Source organism: Heloderma suspectum, chromosome 2, assembly GCF_057233095.1.
Source record: "Heloderma suspectum isolate Gila_16-S chromosome 2, 16-S_ref, whole genome shotgun sequence".
NCBI lineage: Eukaryota > Metazoa > Chordata > Lepidosauria > Squamata > Helodermatidae > Heloderma > Heloderma suspectum.
In genome coordinates, this window is record NC_139459.1 from 349,948,124 (window position 1) to 349,955,521 (window position 7,398).

Consider the following 7,398-nt stretch of genomic DNA (forward strand, 5'->3'; position numbering starts at 1 on the left):
AAACTTCGGGGGGCCGAGCACCAACGTGTTTGGCCCCCCGAACAAGTTTCAGGGAGAAATCCTCCGCACCCCCCCACCCCCCGCACCCCCCCCGGGACGGGACTTACCTTTACCGAATGTCCCTCCCGGTGGCTGGTCCGGCTGGCGGTTCGGCGGGTGTTCGAGCGAGGCGGGAGCGGCAGCCAGTCTTTCGACCGGCTGCCGCCGCCGCCAATGCAATGAAAGAAAAAAAAAAAAACTTCCCCTGATAGGCTACGTGACGATTCACGTAGCCTATCACGGCTAGATTTGCAAAGTCAGCTGTGATAGGCTACGTGAATCGTCACGTAGCCTATCATGGGTGACTTTAAAAAAAAAAAAAAGAGTGTACGGATAATGGCGGCCCCCATAGGGTTTGCGTTGCCCTTATTTGCGTTGCCCTTATTTTCGCCGTAGTCTACGTAAAGATTTACGTAGACTACAGCGACCAAATAAGGAACGCGAATGGCGGCTCCCTATGGGGGCCGCCATTCGCGTACGCGCTTTTTTTTTTAAAGTCACCCGTGATAGGCTACGTGACAATTCACGTAGCCTATCACGGCTGACTTTGCAGATCTAGCCGTGATAGGCTACATGAATCGTCACGTAGCCTATCAGGGGAATTTTTTATTTTTTTTTTTTTACTTTTGCGTTCGCGGCCGGGCGAGGCGAGGTGCCTCCTCCCCGGCCTGAATTTTGGCCGGGCGAGGCGGGAAGCCTCCCCCCCGGCCTGAATTTCGGCCGGGCGAGGCGGGAAGCCTCCCCCCCCGGCCTGAACTTCACGGGGAGAGCAGCGAAGCGCCTCCCCCCCACCGCGAACGGCCTTCGACGACAGGTAAGTGACTTTCGTCCACCCCTAGCCACATATCCATATGAGATTACTGAACTGCAGATCTAGAACACAGTGACAAACATGTTTTGGATTATAGCTTTTGAAATTGCTATATTTGGCAATCCAGAGTAGGGATGGCAGAGAATTCTGCCATGGATTTCAGTGAGGCCGAATGCACTGGCACTCGGCCCCCCAAAATCTGTGGCAGAACAGCCTGCCACCCCCCCCACGGATTCCCCCCAGGACAAGGCTTATCTGGGGCAGATGTTCCAGACAGCAGCGGCTCCAGCGGCATGTCCGGCGGCGGTGGTGGTGGCTGGTCTTTTGACCAGTTGCCGTGGCCACCATTTTCATCCGGGTCTTTGCCTGTCAGGGTGGACACTGACCCCATAGAATCCCAGAGTAGTTCTGATTCGGAGGAAGAGCAGTCGCTCCTGGGAGAGGAGCGCGCCCCTTTTTCCCAGGGCCAGCAGCTGACAGAGATTCCTCCCACCAACATTCCTAGATTAGAAAGCAGTCCAGGGAGTGACCCAGCACAGATAGCAGACTTGGTGGATGCACGGCGCAGACACAGAGAGCGGCGCCAATTGGAGGGTGCAGAACGGAGGCGTAGTGCCTGGTTGGCACTCAAAGAACGGTTGCGCCCAGAGGATCCAAGAGAAAAGGGGAGGGATTCTCCCTAGTCCTTATATTCAGGGGTCTGCCAGTAATTGCCTTTCAAACGGGGACCAACTGTTTCAACTTAGGGCATAGGGATGCTGCTGCTCTCATCTAGTTGCTACCTGTAGAGTTGTTAAGTTGAAAAGAAGAATAAAGCTTTGAAAAGAATCCCTTTGTCTGTGTCTGGACTTGGCTACTGGATTAGACTGAGAGAGCCCTCCAAGGAGCCCTTGACAGCTTGGTCCACGTTCCTCTTTTTTTTTTCCTCTCCTCTCTCTCTCTTTTCTCCTACTGCCTTATGGACGGTGCCGGGAACCCACCGGTGCAAGCTCTGGCGCAAGAGAACCAGATGCTACGTGATCAGATGGCTCAACTGACGGCTGCCGTGCAGAATCTACAGGCAGAGTTTCAACCCCCCCCACCTCCAATTCCCCCACGCCGCAAGTGCCCGGTGGCTTTGCCAGAGACGTTTTCTGGTGAGAGCGGACATTTTCAGATTTTCAGGGCCCAGTCAGAGCTGTACATGCGTCTTAGACCTGAGGATTTCCAGATGGAACAGGTTCGTGTGGGTTTCATCATTACCCTACTGTCAGGCATGGCAGCTAAATGGGCTTCGGGGCTCCTACTCGCTAATGACCCCCTGCTCGGGGACTATCAGGGTTTCATGACAGCCATGGCACATTTTTTCGGTGACCCCCTGTGCACGCAGATGGCTTCTCGGGAGATTCGCTGCCTCCAGCAGGGCAAGGACTCAGTTTCCAGCTACGCAACAACCTTTCGCTTGCTGATGCAGGATTTACAATGGAATGATGCCGCACTAGTGGCTCAGTTTTTGGATGGTCTGAACGATGAGATCTTGGATGAGTTGGCGCGCACACCCTGCCCGCCTACTTTGGAGGAGCTCATCCAGACCTGCCTTCAGATTGATAGCTGGCTGGAGGGGCGCTGCCAGACCCGGCGGGGCGCCGGGAAACGGGATTTCCCTCCTTCCATTCCCCCACGTTTCCTGCCTTCTTCCCCACCCCCGCTCCAGTGCTGGGGGTGGAGGAGACCCCGATGCAGCTGGGGGCTACTCGAGCCTCACTGCCGCCAGAGGAGCTTCAGCGCCGGCGAGTTGAGAGCCGATGTTTTCAATGTGGAAGCCTGGGGTATTTCGCCAAGACCTGCCCAGTTAAATCTACGGCTCTGCTGCCTCCTCCTCCTCTCCTTCCCCCTCCTTCTCCTCCTCCTCCTCATCCCCAGGCTTGACTAGACTGCCCCCCAAGCTTGTTGGGGGCCTCCAGTGTGGGGGTCAGCTCCCCACTGGCTGGGTGCCTTCCCCAACCCCCCCACTCTCCCATCTGCGGTTGCATGTTCACCTCCGCTCCTCACAGCGGGGTGGGGTGGAGGCACTAGCTTTAGTGGACTCAGGGGCTACGACCAGTTTCATGGATGAGACCTTCGCCCTTTTACACAAGATTCCTACCCTGCCCCTTCCTGCCCCCTTCGCAGTGCAGACCATTGATGGGCGTCCTCTTGCTTTGGGCGAGGTGACCCATATTACAGTTCCACTCACTCTGCGCACCCAGTCCCACATTGAGCAGATTCAGTTTCACTTAGCCAAGGTTCCCTTATAGCCAATTGTGCTGGGTTTTTCCTGCCTCTCTAAGCACAACCCTCAGATTTCTTGGGGGTTTCGGCAAATGGAGTTTGCATCTCCCTACTGCCGGGAGCATTGCCTCAAGGAGGAGGCGCCAGTCCCTGCCCAGGCTTTAACCCTTCCCCCCTCCTTCTCTGCTTCTGGCAGTCCTTCAGCTACCGTCATCCTCCCAGAGAAGTATGCAGCTTTTCGGCATGTGTTTGACAAGAAGGAGACTGACCGGCTTCCCCCCCAAGGCCTGGCGGCAGCTGCGATGCCTCACTCTTGGGAAGAGCTCCTTCACTCTGCACAGGCTCAGGATGATTTTGTTCGCACAAAGATGCAGGAATTGGGGCTAGCCTCTGCCCCCCCCACTCTACCCCCTTTTCTTTGCGAGGTGGCCTGCTTTACCATTCCGGCCGGGTCTATGTGCCTTCTAGACCCCTCTGCGTGAGGGTCCTCCATCAGTGTCACGACTCCCCCACAGCAGGGCATTTTGGCATCACCAAGACCCTGCATGGAGTGATGAGGAATTTTTGGTGGCCTCGTGTGTGTTAGGATGTCAAGTCCTATGTCACCTCCTGCCCAACCTGCCAGCAAGCGAAGGCCCCCTCAGGCAAGCCCACAGGCTTGCTTCACCCCCTGCCTACCCCCTCAGGACCTTGGAAGCTGCTCTCCCTTGACTTCATCACTGACTTGCCTCGCTCACATGGTAAGACCACTATTCTGGTGGTGGTGGTGGATTTGTTTTCTAAGATGGCCCATTTCATCCCCTGCTCGGGGTTGCCCACAGCCAGGGAGACGGCGGAGCTGTTTGTGACACATGTTTTCTGCCTCCACGGATGGCCCGAGGGCCTCATTTCTGATAGGGGGGCCCAATTCACTGCCCATTTCTGGAGGGAGCTACTGGCATTGCTCCATGTGACACTCCGTCTTTCCTCCGCCCACCATCCACAGACGGACGGTCAGACCGAGCGCATCAATGCTACTCTGGAGCAATATCTGCGCTGTTATGTCAATTACCAGCAAGATGACTGGGTTTCCTTGCTGCCTCTCACAGAACTTGCTTATAACAATGCCTGCCATGCTTCCACCCGCCAAACTCCATTTTTTGCCAATTTTGGTTACCACCCCAAGGCCTTCCCGTCCACCCCAGCTCCTTCTTCGGTGCCAGAGGCCCAGGACTTTTTAGAGGAGTTGCGAGCGGTACACCACCTCTTACAGGACTCCTTCGAGCAAGCCAAGATAGCCTACAAGGCCTCGGCAGACCGGCGGCGCCAGCCAGATCCGTCTCTGCAACCGGGGGACTGGGTTTGGTTGTCCACCCAATACCTCCCCTCTCACTCACCCGCAAGGAAGCTCGCGCCTCGCCACACGGGGCCTTTCCAGGTTACGGCCCAGATTAACCCTGTTGCTTTTTGCCTGGCTCTCCCCCCCCCCGCCATGAAGATCCATCCTGTTTTTCACCGGTCCTTGCTGTCCCCCCTGGTTTCTGGCGATCCTCATTGCTCAGTCGGCTCCCCCCCACCGCCAGTGCTGGTGGAGGGGGAGGAGGAGTTTGAGATTGCAGAGATTCTGGACTCCCACCTTTCTCATGGCCGCTTGCAATATCTGGTTGACTGGAAGGGGTACAGGCCTGATGAGTGATCCTGGGAACCGGCAGAAAATGTGCATGCTCCATTGCTGCTGCGGCGCTTCCACCAGCTGTAACCCCACAAGCCTGGGGCCCCAGGGAAGGAGCATGAGGGGGGGCCTCATGGGAGTGGGGATGATGTCAGGGTGGACACTGAGCCCATAGAATCCCAGAGTAGTTCTGATTCGGAGGAAGAGCAGTCGCTCCTGGGAGAGGAGCGCGTCCCTTTTTCCCAGGGCCCACAGCTGACAGAGATTCCTCCCACCAACATTCCTAGATTAGAAAGCATTCCAGGGAGTGACCCAGCACAGATAGCAGACTTGGTGGATGCGTGGCGCAGACGCAGAGAGCGGCGCCAAATGGAGGGCGCAGAAAGGAGGCGTAGTGCCCGGTTGGCACTCAAAGAACGGTTGCGCCCAGAGGATCCAAGGGAAAAGGGGAGGGATTCTCCCTAGTCCTTAGGAGGAGGATAATGTCAGCCGCCTTGGGTTCCTTGCAAGAGGAAAAAAGGCGGGGTATAAATGCAATAAATAAATAAATAAATAAATAAGAATAAAGCTTTGAAAAGAATCCCTTTGTCTGTGTCTGGACTTGGCTACTGGATTAGACTGAGAGAGCCCTCCAAGGAGCCCTTGACATTGCTACGTAATGTATTTACGTTGCCTATCATGGCAAGCCAAGCAAAATCAACAACGGTGTACACAAATGGCAGCGGCTACGGCAGCCGCCATTTGCATTCCCTATTTTTTGCTGTTTTAGCCTACGTAAATATTTACGTAGGCTATTACGGCGAAAAAAAGGGGAACACAAATAGTGTAGTGGGCACTCTTTGCGTTCCTTTTTTTCGCCATTTTAGCCTATGTAAATATTTACATAAGCTATTAGGGCGCAAAAAAAAGGAATGCAAATAGCACCCACTACGCTATTTGCGTTCCCCTTTTTTTTTGCCCTAATATCTTACGTAAATATTTACGTAGGCTAAAACAGCAAAAAAAAGGGAATGCAAACGGCGGCATATTTGCACATGCTTTTTTTTTTTTTTTCGCCCAGCTGTGATAGGCTATGTAAATACTTACATAGCCTATCACGGCTGCCTGGCTGAATGCAAATGGCGGCCGCTATGGCAGCCGCCATTTGAGTTCACAGCAGCCCGTCCGCGGCCGGAACTCCGGCTGCGGACGGGCCTGGCCAGCTGCGAAGCAGAGCCAGCTGGGCAGGATTCCGAGGGGAAGGACCGGAGCGCCTCCTCCCAATCAAGGATTCTGGGGGGAGGGACGGAGTGCCTCCCCCACCACCACAAACACAATCTGTGAAAAGGTAAGTGACTTTTGTACATCCCTAATCCAGAGAAAATACTGGGAAATACTGGCACCAAACCACATTGCACTTAGTTTTAAGTGCCCATACAGTAATAGATGCACATCAAAAGCAGTAAATAGCCTAAGTGTATATCTTACCCAAGTTTGATTTTACCCCATTTTTTGTTTATGGACTTCCTTGTGCTTTAACATGTACAATTGAAATTTATCTTATTATATAATAAAATAGTCATCTGAAATTGTTATACATAACATTTGGGTGCTTTATAGCATTGAGGGGGCTGTTTAGCAACTGTTGCCCTTCTCTTTGTTCTATCAGCAAGGTGCTACCACCAGAGTTCATAATTCAAGACGTCTGGAGCCTTGCAGCACCTTCTAATCCTCACACAGTTTTGTTTGTTTAGCAACCATGGATAGGTAGTCCACATTTTTCTGCTCTTATGTAAGGAACATACGCAGACACAAACAGGTGATGATCTAGATGATAGCTAAGAAAAGAGGGAGACCCCTATCCAAGGTGTATTCTAATATGGCTCGGAGCAGAACATGAGTTTTATGCAAGCAGTCACAAGAAAGGATAGATGCAACATTTTATTTTTATTCTGGTTATACATATATTCGTATGTTGACTTTTGGCACTAGAAAGGACCCACAAAAGGAACTTAGAATAAAAACACACCAAATAAAGATATAATTAAACTCAATTAAACCTGGGAGCAGAGTGGGATCAGTACAAACACAAATGATCCCAAAAGCTCAAGCCACACCAAATGTAATTTCAAAAAAGACATTATAATCCATCTCGAAAATCAATTGAAAATAGGGGTGGACGAAAGTCGCTTACCTGTCGTCGAAGGCCGTTCGCGGTGGGGGGGAGCGCTTCGCTGGTCCCCCCGTGAAGTTCAGGCCGGGGGGGGGAGGCTTCCCGCCTCGCCCGGCCGAAATTCAGGCCGGGGGGGAGGCTTCCCGCCTCGCCCGGCCGAAATTCAGGCCGGGGAGGAGGCTTCCCGCCTCGCCCGGCCGCGAACGCGGAAGTAAAAAAAAAAAAAAAGCCCCCTGATAGGCTACGTGACGATTCACATAGCCTATCATGGCTAGATCTGCAAAGTCAGCCGTGATCGGCTACGTGAATCGTCACGTAGCCTATCACGGGTGACTTTAAAAAAAAAAAGCGCGTATGCGAATGGCGGCCCCCATAGGGAGCCCCCATTCGCATTCCTTATTTAGTGGCTGTCGTCTACGTAAATGTTTACGTAGACTACGGCGAAAATAAGGGCAATGCAAATAGCGTTGCCCTTATTTTCGCCGTAGTCTACGT